Raw genomic sequence first — 16,698 nt, forward strand, 5'->3', positions numbered from 1 at the left:
TATTGATGATTCAAGTGGTGGGAGAATTAAAACTCCTCCTCTTATCCCAACTAAGTTTGGAACTAATTATGAGATAGTTAATGGTGGAAGGCAGATGAAGATAAATACATCAGCTTTATTACTGACAGAACTGTTTATAAATGTGGTTTGAAGTAAGCAATGATACAAATTCTAATATTGAATCTTGGCATGAGACTTTTCTACCACCTCACAAGCAGTTCTAGAAAACCACCAGCCTTTCCCTAGGGACAGGTCCTTGTAAAAATGACAGGAGGTGGAGGCAGACCAGAGGGGTGCATGTTGTGGGCAGCTACCCCCAGAGAGAAGGGACAGATGGAGGATGAAAGGAGAGTGATGGGAGAGAGTCTACACCAACTAGCTGGGTGGGAATCCCATGTTTGCTAAGTGACAATGTCTTCTACTTGGGTAGAAAGAATTTAAGACTGGCTAGGGAAAATCCCTCACCATAGAAACTGGAAGATAGTGAAAAAGTATTCACACTAATAGAAATGAATAAATGACATTCTAGCATGACCTTAGTCAAATTTTAACCTGTTTGACAAAGTAAGTTAAGCTTCATTTGAGAGCTGTTCAAAAGAAAAGCAGGTATTTATTCATCATGTACATCTCTGCACATTAAGTTTTATCTTTCCCAACTTGAAGGGATCATAGATTAGGTGATGGCAATAAATGACTCTAGAAAGAAAACAATAAATATTGGCATTGAACTCTTGCTTGCTTCTCAAAATGCTGCTTCAAAGACACAACAATTACAATTCCTTGAAGTTGATATGACAAGTGAACAGATATGAGGTTGCTGGGAGGGAGGGGGGTGAGGGAGGTGGGAGGGAGCTTTCGATAATGGGCCGCAATAATCAACCATACTGTATATTGACAAAATAAAATAAAATTGAAAATAAAATAAAATTTAAAAATAAAATGCTGCTTCAGTGTGTCTGGGAGACTTTGTAAACTCAGTTGTGACTTCTAACTCAAAAAATATATGATAAAATTTTTAGAAAGGCAGCTAGTTACAGTATAATGGGAAAAAATCAATAGCTGCATAAGTGCATTATAGCAATAATGATAAGCTAGAAAATATAATAAAAATATATTGTTTACAACAGCAACAGGAAAGATTTTAATTATAAGAATTTGGCCTAAGGGTATATTTGCAGTTGTACTTAACAGTTTATTATTGGTATATTCATCACAGAAGTCTTTATAATCTTCCTCATAAAATAATGGTCATAGGAACTTTTTAAAGAGTGCTAACTTAGCAAAAAAAATATTTTTTTAAATCTGATGACACTATATTGTCCCTCATAAAGACTTACCAGCCCATGAAACAACAAATCTGAGGACAATTTTATTAGATCTACTAACACAAAGGTATTTCAAAAATTTCATGGAAAAATGATATTAAAAGATAATACAAGTCTTTCCAAGAACTTTTTGAAGACTCTTCATATGTCACTCTAGGACTTGCTATTAGTGGTAATAGTTTGTATCTGTATGATTGTAGCCAACTCAACCCGAGGTAACCTTCTAGTGACAAGAGACACCAGGAAATTCACTATGGTTTCAGTCATTGAAGGTCTGCCCCCACTGCCACCATTAAAGGAGGGTGCCTGAGGATATTTGTGGTCATGGATGATAACTGCCCTCAGAAGCATAGAAGGTACAGGCTATGTGGCTGTGTAGTCTTATTGTTCAAACAAGGATTTAATCAGGTCTTTTCTTTGTCAGGAGATTAAATGGAAAAGCTGCCCAGGTCCTGGCATGAAATTCTAGGGAGAGGAGGAAACAGTGCACTATTCTGGGCACTGGCTGTGTATCACCTGAAAATATCAACTTCAAAGGCCCACAATTGGAAGTTAAAGCACGGTGCTTCTCTGATCACACCTGGCACCAGAACCAAGAATACAAACACAAATTCCTCGAGCCACAAGACAGGCAATATGAAGGTTTGTATCAGGCTGGGTGTAAAACAGAGACAGTAATGTCAGCCCTGAAATGTGCGTTGTCCAATAAACCACTTCTGAGTGGGATTTGGCCCACAGGCAGCCGGTTTGTGACCCTTGACTGACGTAGCAAGTTAATTCTTTTTCAAAGACTGTAGGAATCTGGTCCAGACAGGCATTCACTATGCAGGGCACTGTGTGGTGCTGGACTGGAGTTAACAGCAGCATCGTGTGCCAGTGAAAAGCAGGTGTCATCATAAACTTGTCTAGCTCTCAATTAACCAGGAAGACATTAGATAGAGCAATACTTGCACACACTTATGCTTGGAGTAATCATACAGTCCCCAGAGTCCCTCCCTCTTTCCCTTCCTCCCTCGTTCATTTTCCTTCCATTTTTCTTTCATTTCTTCCTTTCTTTAGTTCTCTCTATCTATCTGTCTTGGTTATGGACTGAATATTTGTGTCCCCCCTGAATTCATTTGTTGACATCCTAATCTCCAAGGCAACGAGCATTAGGAGGTAAGGCCTTTGGGAGGTGATTAGGTCTTGAAGGTGGAGCCAAAATAAATGGGATTAGTGCCCTCATAAAAGGGACCCCAAAGAGCTCTCTCACTCTCTTTCTGCCATGTGAAGATATAATAAGAAATTGGCAGTGTGCAGCCCACATGAGGACCCTCACCAGAACCCCACCATGCCATCATCCTGTTCTCAGATTCCAGCCTCTGGAACCATGAGAAATAGATTTCTGTTATTTATAGCCACTCAGTCTATGGTACTTTGTTATAGTAGCCCACAGGGACTAAGATAGTTCTTTTTCCCTTATAAGTTTATGAATTCTCTCAGGGTGCATTACGAAATCTCATTTCTCGGGATGAAGACTGAGCAGAGTAGAAACTATGTCTTCTTAATTTCACCAGGTAGTTACTGAGCGTGGGGATTTAATCTCTCTCATCAGTCCAACTACTTTCCACAGGCACATGCTATCTGTCACCCACTGGTCAGAGAGCATTCCAAGGATGGAAGTCTTTCTGTTGACCGCCCTCATATCCACCGATTGTTTCTCTCCTTTCTATTCCCATTCCCCCATTTTCTCACACAGAGATATCAATGCAACATTGTGGACTAATAAATGAGCTAAGCCGACAGTTGGTGGCACTGCTTCTCAACCAAAATCCCTAATGCATAAGCATAGGAAATTTTATCTCTTTATTTACCACAAGCGGTGGTCTAAGCTCTAAGGACATACAAACTGCTGGGGGAATGGTTTTCTGGATACAACCCCTTAGAGACTAATAGAGTGGGTCTTAAAATCTGTGGGTTTAATTATTATTCCAAATGATTCCAATTCCAAATTCAGATGGTCCATAAATTACAGGAGAATAATTTTGAAGTGAAGACACAGGATGCCAGGGCTTTAAACTCAAGAACAGGTTAAGATAAAAATTTCCTTCAGATGTATCTTTCTTATCTGAGAGGTCTGCCAAAGTGTTCAGTCATAATTGTGCTTCTATCAATTTATGTTTGGTTTTCTAATAGTTTTAATATATACATAAACATATATGAATATAAATATATGCTGGTGCACAAAGAGCTATGTCTATTGATTGTCAGAACAGTCTCAAATCTCTTAATGATTCCTTTCCCATTGAGGAGTAAGATCAAAATGAAGCTGTCAATACCAGCAAATCAATGAATGGTTAAGAATTTTGTATATGTGTTTATTGACTTTGTTTCCATCATTTTATCATTGACATTTTCAACCACATGAACACAAAAACCTCCCCCCTAGACTCTACAATTAACATTTTACTCTGCTATTTTATCAATTTTCTATACTTTCATGCATCTCTTTATTATCCACTAGTCCATCTTGTATTTTGATAAATTTTAATGTAAGTTGGAGACACACATACAAATACTGTACTATGCAGCCCATTAATCAGAGTTTAAAATATTTTTATGACTTTAATGTAAAATTTATATGCAATGAGATGAATGCATCTTTTGGGTATCATTTAATGAATTCAGACAAATGCATACACCTGTGAAACCCGAATCTTTGTCAAATTCATTACCATCACCCTAGGAAGTTCCCTCATGTGCTTTCCCAGTGAATCCCCACTCTCCTCCCCTAGAGACAACCATTGTTCTAATTATTTTTCAACTATAAATTAGGTTTGCCTGTTGCAGGATTTCATATAAATGGATAAATATTAAGCATTTTTTAGTGTGTGTAAGGTTTTTTTCACTTAGCATAAGGTTTTGAGGTTCATCTATGTTGTTATCAATATAAATACTCTTTTTCTTTTTTATTGCTGTATAATATTGCAATCTACAAATATAATATAATTTGATCACCAATTATATTTATTGAACACCTAGACGGTTTCTGGCTTCTGTAACAATAAAACTGTTGTTGACATTCAGATACAAGTCTTTTTGTGGATATATGTTTCTATTTCTCTTGGAAAAATACATAATAGCAGAATTGCTAGGTCACAAAGTAGGCACATGTTTAGTTTTATAAAAAGTTTGCCAGAAGTTTTTATAAAACAGATGCACTATTTTAAACATTTTGCACGTCCATCAACAATATATTCAAATCTCAGTTTTTCCACGTCCTCACTAACATTTAGAATTTTAAGTCCTTTCAATTTTAGCCTATGATATGTATGTAAAAGAATCTGGAATTTTAACTGACCTAATTGTCAGTTTTTCCTTGAATGAATCTTCTGGCTTGTTTTTATACTCAGAGCCATTCATAAATAGCTTCTAAAAATATGTTTAAGTGTCTACTCTTATGTGTAGAATTACTAAGAGATGTGTGAAAGATGAGAGATAGATAAAAATGGCTCCCTGTCCCTAATCAAATTAGAATCTTAACATCTCTAAAGCTCTGTGAGGTGCGTTCTTGTATCGGTCCGTTTCTGTTGCTTAGAACAAAATACTTAAAACTGGGTGCTTTATAAAGAAAACAAAATTTATTGCTTACAGTTTTGGAGGCTGGGAATTCCAAAGTCCAGGGAACACATTTGATGAAGCCTTTGGAGGTGGCAACAGTGACCCAGGGGTCCCACATGGCAGAAAATGGTGGGGCAGAGAGAGCAAGAAACCAACTTCTTCATTCACTGTCCTTTTAAAGCCCTCAGAACCATGCCCATGACCACCATTTTTAATCCATTCACTGTGAAATGGTCCCACAATCTAATCACCTCTTCAAGGTCCCACCTTTCAATTACCATAATAGGATCTTCCACCTTCAACAGTTGTAGTGGGAATTAAGCTAACAATTCCCACTGTGATTAACAATCACAACAATATGTTGAACCTTCAAAAAATAGAACTGAGGTTACCAGAGGTGGGAAAGGAGGAAGGGAAGTGGGGTAAGGGAGCAATCAGTAAAGGGACATGAAAATCGATTACACTCTGTAATGTTGAATATACTAATTACCCTTATTGGAGCACCACATACTGCACACAGATATTGATATTCAATGTGGTACCCCACAGATACAATCAACTATGTTCCAATAAAAATATATATAATTTTTAAAAAAGGAAAAATCATATGTTCTGAAACAAAATGCCAAATAGAAATGGTGAGAGAAGCAAAATATTATTATAAGACCAATCAGGTTCTTGATGTGCAGCTCATATCGGGGTAACCCAATTTTCTGAGTTTTTATTTCATTAATCTACTGTCAATTGATGGGTTAATTAAGGAATTATCCTATTTTATATACATATGATAAAATCTAATAATTTATCCTTGTGGTCAAGGTGGAGATATGAGGTATGGACAGTAAATAAACAGGGTAGCTTAATGACTGGCTGAAAGACGATACCCAAAGTGTGTCAGTTAATGGACTGAGCTCCACAAGTGACAAGGTTTCTGGCAGATAGACACAGAGTTCTGTGCAAAGCACTCCCGAGTCTGGGGAATCTTAAGCAGACCCTTGATACACTTAGCAGCATGGGAAGATGGCATCGTAGGTCTTGAACGGTTTCGTATCTCCTGTTTTTTGTTTCTCCTGGTCTTCTTCTTTAGGGACCCTGGCTCTGCTATCCACATCCTTCTGCTGGACCCTCTATCCTGATGCTCAACCAACTTTCCTATTCCTTAATTTTCTGGGCTTCAGTAAACTTATCCCCTTTGGGTAAGGCAATTTTTTGTTGGTGGAAAAGTTGGTGATAGACCTGTTCTTCATTCTCAATAGGATTTTAGGATTTCCACACATTGTGAACTAATTTCATGGAAAACTCAGATTGTTCAATATTTATTACTTATAATAACAGTTACCATTATGGAGCATCTGCTGGACATCATGCTTTCTGCTCAACTTTTTACAAACAATATTGCATTTATTTCTCACAATATCCCCAAGGTAAATGTGAATACTCCTTATGACAGTGACATCAGAGGGAAAGTGACCATGTGGAATGATATCATAGTAAGGAGATTATAACTAAGCTTGAAAACAGATTGAGGATCAAAAAAAAAAAAAAATACAGCAGTTCAGTTGTGTAAGCAGAACACTATCAAACTAGAGTGAGTTCTAGAAAGAACAAATCAAATTAGTAAAATATCTGAAAATCAATTTTTATGAGGAAAAGTGAAACAACTGAGAATAGCTAACCTAGAAAATTTGGGAGAAAATAGGTGTCTGTTTTCAAGTGATTAAAGGGTTATCATTTGGAGGGAAAGATTCCATTTATTCACTGTAGACTAGAATGTGAACATAGAACTGGGAGTTATAAGGAGGTAGATTTTAATCGAATTTAACTTTAAAGAAGTTTCTAATCAATTGAATTGTCTGAAGATGGAATATTCTCCTTCATCAATTCATGTTTTTTGTTACTAAAGGTTTATAAAAGGTGCATAGATGATCACTTGTCTGGAATCTGTAGAGCAGATTCTTGCATAGGTGGAGAATTAGATTAGTTCGCAGTCTCCCAAAGTGCAGAGTTAGGGCCCACCAGCACCTACCAAAATAGCATTGAATCTCATCATGAGATTTTCTCTTCTAATTTCTCCCATTCTTTGTATGTCAGTCAAGAAGAAAAAATCTCTGACTGGTACTCATATATCGCAAATATACCTATCTTATATTTATTTAAGATTTTTTTTTCTTAAAATATGAAATTTCCTGTCTTGCATCTACAAACTCTTCTTCATGGAGGTTTACTTTCTCATGTAGCTTTTCTATGAGATCATCTCTGGGAGATGTGGTGTCTCGGATAAAGGATCACATCTCTACAAGAATGTTTTAGAGGTTTCTTCTAGATTACTTAGGTATTTCTCTGGCCCAGGGCTTTTTATGCACCATGCAGTAATATAAATCCAGACCTCACCCATAGGTGGTGAAGGAGTGGGATTTTGTTTTCTTGCTTTTTCTTATGTGAAAGCAAGTTTCCATGCCAAGCATTGAAATTTTTCTAGTCCATGAGAATAGGGAAGTACTTGAGATTCTAAAATTTAAGCTGGTGATTGACTTCCAAGCTTCCATTTTTCTCAGATGCCAGCCAACTTCCTAGGTGCCATATCTTGCAAAGCACCAGCATCAGTTTCTCTTACATTTCTGGCTTTCATTTTTCTCTTTGGTAATCATACATGGAGATTTCTTTTCCAAGTAATACATTTTTTAAAGCACACTTTATTCAGCATTCTCATATGTTTTCAGTGTGAGGAAGAAAGATGCTGTAGATTCTCACTGGTATGTCACAAGAATGTCTTTATCTCCGGCTACACCTCCATTTTCTAAAAGAGGGAGTAGAAATCAACATCATGCACTTTGGCATGGAATAGTATCTCACTAAAATTTAATAATTCTTTTCATTTTCGTTATCTTTACAGTGTCTTTTGATTTGTGAAATGTATTACTTCTTTTTTGTGTGTGATAGCTTTACAGAGATGTAATTCACATATCATACAATTCACCCATTTAAAATATACAAGTCAGTGGTTCTCTGTATATGTTCAGAATTGTGCAACTACCACCACTATCAATTTTAGGACATTTTCACCACCCTAAAAACAAGCCACACACACATTAGCTATCGCCTTCCTCTCTTTCCATCCTCTGCTCCCCACTGCTCTCCCTAGCCTTAAACAGCCACAAAAGTACTTTCTACCTCTATATAGGTTTTCCTACTGTGTTGATTCCACATCAACGGAATGTAGTCTATGGTGTTTTTTGACTGGCTTCTCTCACTTGCCTTAACTTAAGGTTTTCAAGACTCACCCATATTGTAGCATGTATCAATACCTCATTCTTTTTTATGATCAAATAATATAATACTGTACGAACATACCACATTTTGTTCATCCATTCATCAGCTGATGGACATTTGGGATTATTTTCATATTTTGTTTGTTATAAATAATGATATTATGAACATTCATGCACAAGTTTCTGTATAGACATATGTTTTCACCTCTCTTGGGTATGTACCTAGGAGTGAAATTACTGTGTCAATGGTAATCTGTATTTAATCATTTTTGAAACAGCCAGACTGTGTTCCAAAGTAGCTGCACTATTTTACATTCTTACCAGTAATGTACAAGGATTCCAATTTCTCTGCGTTCTTGCCAATACTTGCTACTATTTCTCTAGTCAGTCTAATGTGTGTGAAGTGGTATCTCATTGTGGTTTGGGTTTGTATTTACGTGATGGATATTTAGCATCTTTGTGTGCGTGCATGTGTGTGTGTGTGCGCGCGCGCGCGCGTGTGTGTGTGCTTTTTGCAATTTGAATATCTTCTTAACAGAAATGTCGATTCAAATACTTTGTCCATTTTTTAAAATTGGGCTATTTGTCTTTTTTGATACTGAGTTGTATGTATTCCTTATATGTTCTAAATATAAGATTCTTTTTTGAAATAGGATTTGAAGATATATTTCCCATTCTGTGAGTTGTCTTTTCTCTTTCTTGATTATGTCCTTTGATTCACTTAAGTTTTCAATTTAGATAAAGCCCAATTTGTCTATTTTTTTCTTTTTGTTGCTTGTGCTTTTGGTGTCATACCTGTGAAATCACTGCCAAATCTAAAGTCATGAAATTCTATTCCTATGTTTTCTTCTAAGAGTTTTATAGTTTTAGATTTTTTTGTTGTTGTTGTTGTTGTCTTTTTCGTGACCGGCACTCAGCCAGTGAGTGCACTGGCCATTCCTATATAGGATCCGAACCCACGGCAGGAGCGTCGCTGCTCTCCCAGGGCCGCACTCTCCCGAGTGCGCCACGGGCTCGGCCCATAGTTTTAGATTTTGAATTTATGTCTATGATACATTTTGAACTAACTTTTGCATATGGAATGAAGTAGGGGTGTGCTAATATTTTAAAATAAAAAATAGGATTAGAGAAATTATTTTTGTTTTTAAAATCAAATGACGTAAGTAAAAGTGAGGGTAAATCTAAAGAAAAATATGAAATAAGAGAACATACATATGTGAAAATGACAAAAATTGTAAAATGATGTATGAATAATTGAATTAATAATCTCTTGGGTGCTTTCTCATACCGAATAATATTAAATTACACTCTGAATAAAACCAGAGTAATCAATCAAACTAGTTGTTTTTCCAAAAACTTTTATTTTTAACATTTTCAAATCTGATAATTTGTAAGAATAATATAATTACTCAATTTTTTTCATGTAAATTTACCAATAATTAACTCATTATTACATTTCATTTACCTTTCTGTGTAGCAGGGTATTTAGCATCACCTAAAGAGAGGTCTGGCCCTTTGTCCTGGCTCCTGAGAGGTAACCTCAAAACTTTTAGAATTTCTTGATGGCTCAAAGTGTCTTTGTTATTCATGGTAGCCCCTAGGACTACATATGATGGTTTATTGCTAACAAGATTACTCAGTATATAGGTTAGCTGCGTGAGAAATGCCAGCCATGTCCTTAGAGGACTGCGGCTTTGGACAATGGGATATCAGCCCTACTTCTGGGGATCAGGGTGCTGGAAATTGAGCTCAGCCACTTGGGCAATGAATCAACCAATCTTGCCTATGTAATAAAGTCTCAATAAAAACTCCAGACACCAAAGCTTGGGTGTGCTTCTCTGGTTGGCAATACTTTGTATATATTGTCATACATTAATGCCAGGAGGGTGACACATCCTAAGTAAAATAGAAGCTTTGCTTTTGGAACCATCCCAGGCCATGCCCTATGCTTCTCTTCCTTTGGCTGTATTCTCCTGAGAAACGGAACGAATAGGATATATATAGATACACGAAAAGAGATTTATTATGGAAATTGGCTCACACTGTTATAAGACCAAGAAGTCTCATGATATGTCATCTGCAAGCTGGAGAAATAGGAAAGCCAGTGGTATAATTCAGTCTGAATGCCTGAGAATCCAGGGAGACAATGTTGCAACTCTTAGTCCAAGGCCATAGGCCTGAGAACCAACGATGTCAGAGGGTAGGAGAAGATGGATGTCCCAGCACAAGAAGAGGGAATTCTCTCTTCCTCTGCCTTTTGGTTCTATTAGAGTGGGCCCTCAATGAATTGCATGATGCCCACCCACATTTGTGAGGGCTATCTTCTTTAGTCAGTCTACCAATTCAAATGCTAATCTCTTCCAGAAACGCCCTCACTGACACACTCAAAAATAATGTGTTACCAGGTATCTGAGTATCCCTTAACCGGGTCAAGTTGACATAAAATTAAACAGCACAGACTGGCTTAATTTGTATCTTTTTTCTTAAGGTTCCATCTTGCTGAATAATTTGTATCCTTTTGCAATAATTAAAACTGTAATCATAAGCATAGGGCTTTCCTAAATTCTGTGAATCATTCTAGTGAATTACCAAACTCGAGGGTGATTTGGGGAAAACTTCTAATTTGAAGCTGGTGTCTGAAATGTGAGCAGTCCGGTAGGACTATTTCTTTTGACTTTGCAGTTTGCCTAACTCCAGATACTTTTGAAAATAAATTGCCAACACCCTGACACTTCTCCTGTCAATACTTTAGCACTCTTCTCCTGAGAACAAGACATTCTCCTCCATAACCACAATAATAAAATAAAATCACCTAACACAGGCTATATTCATATTTCCCCAGTTGTACCTCAAAGGTTTTTTGAGTTATTCTTCCTCATTTTCAAGATGTTAACATTCAGGATACAACTGATACAAAGATATGATATTATGTCTTCTTCTCATTCTGTACCATATCTGAAGAGAGAACTCTCAGAGGAGAGACACGGGGAGAACAAAGATCTCAAATGATTGGTTTGGAGCATAGTTATGAAGAGGAAAACATTTTAAGACTAAATCCAGTCAGGGAAGGTGACCATAGGTAGATTATAGGTAAAAGAGAAAGAACTGTGCTTTAAGGCAGAGGCAGTCGTAATTAAGGGGAATCATCAAACCACAGTTGAAGCTTTTAAATGAGAATTGTCTCAACTTGCAGTAATTTTTTTTTTTTTTTTTTCCTTTCCAAGTAGCATGTTTTACTATAGAGGACATTGTGTGGAATACTGAAAGCCAAAAAAATCTATGAACTTGTTGTTCTAATATTACAAAGAGATACTAAGGTTTTCCAAAGAGAAGTGTCACAGGATCAGAGTGTTTCTTCCCTTTGCCCTTTTATCTCAAACTCTTGCTCCTTATTTATTTATTTTGAGCAGCAAAGTTTGTTGGGCCCATTCTATGTGCCAGGCACTTGCCAGGCTTTGGGGTTGTGGTGGTGAAAACCCAAACAAGGTTCTTACTAAAACTCACATTCAAGCATGGAAAAAAATACTGAATAAGTAATTAAAGCTATAATTCATTGTTTGAAACAGAAATACAGAGCACTATAGATGCTTTTAACCAGTATCTTAATGAGTGTCAGGAAAAGTCTTCCCAAGGAAGTGATCTTTAAGCTGGAACCTCAAAGTAAAGATTAACCTAGGGAAGAGAGTCGGGTAAAGAATGGGAAAAGGAAATAGAGAGCAGCATATAAGAAAAACAAAGCAGGCAGGAAAAAACCTTTCTGTGTGGGAAGGCAAATTTTTGAAATGAGAAATTTGTTCTTTGCAAGTTTCTGTGTTTCCCCCTTGCCAGTTTGCTACTGCTTCTTATTACATCCTTTTCCTTTATTTTTCCTTCCAAATTAACTTTCTCATTGTTTCTGATGTCTTAGAGGATAAGATCAGAAGGCAAGGTCTGGCAATGTGAGGAAAGGGTTAGGTCCTCCTGGGGATGCCTTAATTGCAGGCCTTATGCCCACTCATAGCTCAGCTGCTGCTGAACCTGCCGTTCTTCACTTTGGAAAATTACTCATTGGCATCATCTGTGTGGACTTTGGAAATTGTTTTGCTTTCATATTGTCTGTGGGTGAATTGCTTCAATGCAAGTTACATACTTTCTCATTTAATCTCTTTCTAAGAATTTCCAACCAGAACTCCATCCTTAATTAATACCACCTCTTCTGCTCTTCATCAATCTTGTTTCAGTTGGGGGTGGGGGGGCGTTCATCATGTGCATACTGTAAACAGTTGCTTCATATAGCATTTGATCCAACACTGCGATCTTTCCTTGAATGCTGATCATATACACATAGACATAAACAATTTACTTGGCTTTTATTTTGTTTTTGTTTTCATTATGATTTTTGGCTCTTGTTTCATTTGGCTAGTTTGATCAGATGCAAGCATTAGTTTGTGTAAATTCGTTTTGGGGATGTTTGCACAGCTACCCAAATAGGCTCTTGGGAGGAAAGGAAGCCCTAGCATAGTAAATATGTGGAAATATAATCATATGCATTCACAGGGCTCATGCAAACCCATCAATTCCAACCGACTGCAGACATTTAAAATGTAAGCTCTATGACAGCCGAGATTTCATTGATTTTGTTCACTGCTGTCTCTTGTAGATATAACAGTGCTCATTATGTTGTAGTTGTTTAATAAATATTTGTTGAATAAGTGGATAAAAAACTAGCAATAATAGAATTTAGAGACATTTATCTATGAAGAAATCAGTGTGCAAACTGCATAGGATTTTTTTTTCCCTAAAGAGATGCATCATATAACAGCATATATTACTGTCTATTTACAATGAGTATGTGAGCTCAACACCTTCCCCAGGATGGGTCTGGGCCCAGACCCGCCCTACCCCCAACCCCAGGAAATTCTACTCTGGGAATTGTTCAAGGGTCAGCTTTAGCTTTGCTGGTGGTGTGTTTGGTCAGATTCAAACCGTTTGCATTATTGGAAATGAAATTTTGGCTGACTTGTCCTTTCATTTCCATTAGCTTCTGTCACTAAAAGTGTCATGGAAATGACCAGTGATTTGACCTACCTGCAAAGTGACTTTTTTGGTGCTGGATAGACACTGCTGGGTTTGCTGGACCCAGCCCCAAATGTACTTCCTAATGTTTCAAGCTTCAGGGGCTAACCCTGGCCTTGATGCCCTGTCCCTTCTCTCTGTGCCCTGTCTCTTTGGCAGTCATGGATGGCACGGGCCTTACCCCAGAACCCAAGTACTCAGTCAAGGCAAACCTCAAGGCATTTCAGAGATCAACAAGACAACCAATCCCATCCTGCTTTTTGATAATGGTATGCAGACTCAAATCTAAGCTGTCTCTTAGCATCCATCATTATGCTGAACATTGTGATTATTGATTGATGGAGATAAAAGCTTTTCTCCAAACTGACTTCCCTGAAAGTGAATTCTGGTATTGTGGAAAGAGCCCCAAACTGGGAAATATGAATCCAGGGTCCCAATCCCAACTTTGTACTTTTTGAACGAATCTTTTACCATTGCTGGATGTCATTCTCTCCACTTATTTGAGAATATGAACAAGATAGCTCTAAGGTTTCTTCTGGCCCTTGTGTCCTATGGTTCTATCTGGACCATAGGCAGGCCTAGACCAGGATATACTGCTCTATTTTTATTGCTGGGAAAAATAATAGTTCTTTTATCCCACTGGCATTGCCCAATTTGCCTTCTGTCCCTAGTCTGTTTCATTTTCTAATTTACAGCTGAGTCTCCATGCCAGATCATATATATATTTTTATGTATGTGATATTTGGGGTTTTTTTTCCCCCCTCACCTGCCAAACTGCCATACAAATCCTCAGGAACTAGCTGTCAGTGCCTTCCTTCCCTCTATTACCACTTCTAGTACCGGCAGTGGGACCTAGACGCCCTTTCCTCAAGGAACGGATTGAAAATGACAAAAGGGATGAGGCATAGGTAAGGCCCAATAAATATCAAAGTCATGGTATAGGACATAATTGTGTTACAAGCAGATTTACATATCAGCACCCTGTTGATTTCATAAAATTAAGGAGTTACACTCAGTATAATTCCAAATAACGATTCTTCTCCTCTAACAGAGAGGGAAGAAATTACAATAGACGTCATGAGCTAAGGGAGAAGGAAGTGTTTATGATTTCTTTGATACCATGCTTTCCGATTTCTAATTACTCAAGCTCCAGCTGAGATAGAAGTAGAGGATGCACAATGTCTAGACATCTGAAAGAAGAGGGGGAAGTTTCCATGGTTGAGGGTTTTGAATTACGTCATCCTGGAGGCAAAAATGCTGGGGCTCCTGGCTTTGTGTTGGATCATGAATCACCCACCAGGTAGAGCATCCAGTCTTCCCGGATACTTTGGCAGAAACAGGCAGCAGGTGTGGCATGACTGCATTTCCTACTGAGGTTCTGAGCATGCTAAGAGTGAGAATGTTCCGTATCATAACCATGCTCAGTATCCTGTATGGGGTGAGAACGCTTTCAGGAAGCACTTGTGGAAGTGGGAGGATTTGTATGCAAAGGAGTCATAAGAACCCAGTGTGATCTCCCACTGACTTAAACTGACTTTCGCATAACTCACTTCAGACCTCTGCTTTCTTTTCCAGCCCAACCTACCTTACAAAATTATTTTTCCTACTTTTAACTTTTAATTTAAATAATTCAGACATACAGAGTTACCAGCCTCATGGGATTTTGCAAGTGTCAAATGAATTAAACATGAGAAAGTATTTTGAAGAGTTTAGAAATTACCATATTTAAGTTGCTATTACGTGGCTCTTGTCCCACTGTAACTATGTGAATACCTTCAGTGGGGGACTTATTTTGGAGCATTATAATTACTTATTTATATGTTTTCTCCCTTAATAATAAGTCAAGACTATGTCTTATTTATTTCTTTATCTCTAATGCCTTCTAGCACAGTCCTTGGAGATAATAGTTGATCTTTGAAAAGATTAATAGAAGGGGAGCACTCTGGAATACAACCTGTGGCTAACCAATAGCACTGCTTCCTATCAATAGCAACAGGACTTTGCAGATAGGGTAAAATAGGGAGATTATTCTGGATTATCTATATGGGCCCATAATGTAATCACAAGTGTTTTTAAACGAAGGAAACAGGGAGATGTGAACACAGAAGGTGATGTGTCAGAAGCAGAGAGTGATTTGAAGACTCTATGTTGTTGACCTTGAAGATGGAGAAAAAAGGGAAAAGCAAAGGAATGCAGGGCATGTAGTTCTAGAATCTGGCAAAGGCAAGGAAATGAATTCTCCCCTAGAGCCTCCAGAGGTAACACAACCCTATCCACATCTGGACTTTAGCCCAGTGAAAGTAATTTTGGGAACCTGGCCTCAAAACTGTGAAAGAATTAATTTGTGTTGTTTTAAGCCTCCAATTTTGCAGTAATTTATCACAGCAGCAATAGAAAACATACAGGGCGGCCAACAGGTGTGACTCAAGTCTGTATTTATTACTAACCAGTGCAAAATTGGAAAATCGCTTCATTGCTAAAAGCCTTGCTTTTCTCATTTATAGATTATAATTATGAATTTACTCATAATGGTTTGAGGCATTTACAAGACAATGTCGTGATGAGTGCTGTCCCTTAGTAATATCATGCAAGCCACATATGCAATTTTTAACTTTCAGTAGCCATGTTAAAAATATAAGAAAAAGAAACAGATGAAATTAGTTTTAATAATTTTTTATTTAACCCAATGTATTCAAAATATTGTCATTTCTACATAAGATCAATATAAAAATTACTAATGCAGTATTTATATTCTTTTTCTCATGTCTTCAAAACCTGGTGTGTCTCTTATACTTACAGCATATCTTCATTTGCACCAGCTACATTTCTAGTGCTCTATAGTCACATGTAGCTTAGTGGCTACCATATTGAACAGTGCAGGTCTAGAAGGTGTTTGGTCATGGTTCTGATCCATTGTCTGTGCTTAACACACAAATGCTGTTATCAGGAAACTGAGAAGAGTACCACTGACTTCACAGGCTTGTGAGCACTAAACGAGATCATGCACAAAAAGGACTTGACAACATGACTGTACACTCCCAGAAACAGTAGTTATTACTATTTTATTTATATATATAAAATGTGAATTTTTACACCACTGTCTGACATATAGAGGGCTCAAAACTCTAGTAACTCTAGTCTTACCTTGCTGTTATCAGACCTGGATCCCAATGCTTACAGCCAGCAGAAATGCTATCCTCTCTCACCAATTAATGGGCATCTACAGTATCATCTGCCTCTCCTGATTGGCCTTTCCAGTCTTCACCAACCTGGACCTTTACATTCCCATCTGAGTTCACATGGGTATCATGCCTGGCCTTCTTTGTATCCCCCATGAGGCTGGCAGTGATAGATAATGATGGATTGTTTCAAAAGCCAGGTACCAATGATGGAACTACAGCAAGAAAGCCCCTTTCTGCTTTGTGGAACTATAGTAAGGCTGTGTTTGT

The sequence above is a fragment of the Cynocephalus volans genome, chromosome 14 (assembly GCF_027409185.1).
Source record: "Cynocephalus volans isolate mCynVol1 chromosome 14, mCynVol1.pri, whole genome shotgun sequence".
In the NCBI taxonomy this organism is placed as follows: domain Eukaryota; kingdom Metazoa; phylum Chordata; class Mammalia; order Dermoptera; family Cynocephalidae; genus Cynocephalus; species Cynocephalus volans.